The following is a 1,399-nucleotide window of genomic DNA, read 5'->3' on the forward strand; positions in this document are numbered from 1 at the left end:
AATACATGCACACACATAAAAATAATAAAGAAAATATTAAAAAAACTCAATAAGTAATTCAAATATGGTCATATAAAGGCAGGCGATTAAAGGCTCACATATCAATCTAAAATTGAAGACCTCTTTCATTACATGCCTAGATATCAGGATATTACTGTAGAAGACACAGTTCTAATATATGGTTTCCACAGAAGGTACCAAATTTCAGAAAGTACAAAAAGCGTCAAGATCCGTAGTTGGCTTCATCAAAAGCTTTCCTAGCTGGTTTCAGTTCTTCATTCACGGTAAGTCTTTAACTCTGGCAAACTTCCTTGGGTCCTTTCAGATCAAGAATACAGTATCTTCAACTTGCACTCAACCATGTCTTCCAAACTGACATCACCTTGTGAGTCATCTCAGTGATGAACACTATGACAAGATCTTCAGGAATATCTATGGACTCAGTGTAAGGATTCTGGTCATCCCCAAACCCACACATCATACACCACAGTTCTTTAGAAGTCTCTCTTTTACCCTGTCTACCTTCTGCATCTCCAGCTTCTTCTTCTTCCTCCTCAAAGGTGTGGACTTCTTCCTCATCTGCCATCCTTTGAAACCCGCTGCCTGACCTGCCAGCACCCACTGGCTCCTCACCTTATTTTTGAGACAGTCTCCCTGTAGGCCTGGAACTTGTTATGTAGGTCAGGCTGTCCTTGATCTAACAGAGATCTGACTGCAGCTGCCTCCTAAGTGCAGAGATTAAAGACATGCACCACTATGGCCAGCATTTGACCTTATTTTTAAGACAGGGTCTGTGGTTTACCATCATTTTAGCTATGCTGGCCAGCTAGCCCCAGGGATCTTTTTATTTGTCTTTTTTTTTTTTTTTTTTTTTTTTTGAGACAGTGTCTCCTTGTAGCTCCACCTGTCCTGGAACTTGCTATGTAGACCAGGCTGGCCTCAAATTCAGTGATCTGCCCGCCTCTGCCTCCAGAGTGCTGGGACTAAAGGCATGTACCACCATGCCCGGTGCCCTAGGGATTTTTGTCTCCTTTCCCAGCACTGGGATTGTGGTTTCCTGTTAGTATGCTCAGCTTTTAAAATATGTTTTTATTTTTTGGTCTTTTTGACACAGGGGTTCCCTATAGCCCCAGCTGGCCTGGAACTCACTATGTAGACCAGGCTGGCCTTGAACTCACAGAGATCTGCCTGCTTCTGCCTCCCGAATGCTGGGATTAAAGGCCTGCACCCCCACGCCTGGCCTCAAAATATATTTTATTTATTTATTTATTTATTATTTATTTATTTTTTTGGTCTTTTTGAGACAGGGTCTCCCTGTAGCCCCAGCTGTCCTGGAACTATGTAGACCAGGCTGGCCTGGAACTCACAGAGATCTGCCTGCCTCTGCCTCCCAAGTGCT

General features: G+C 43.3%; 1 pseudogene; it reads right to left on the bottom strand.

Annotated features, from left to right (window-relative positions):
• Positions 1 to 223: 223 nt before the first annotated feature.
• LOC103727292 lies at positions 224 to 586 on the bottom strand (annotated as a pseudogene).
• Between the last annotated feature and the right edge of the window lie 813 nt (positions 587 to 1,399).

This window comes from Nannospalax galili, unplaced genomic scaffold, assembly GCF_000622305.1.
Source record: "Nannospalax galili isolate Female #2095 unplaced genomic scaffold, S.galili_v1.0 scaffold209, whole genome shotgun sequence".
NCBI classification, from domain to species: domain Eukaryota; kingdom Metazoa; phylum Chordata; class Mammalia; order Rodentia; family Spalacidae; genus Nannospalax; species Nannospalax galili.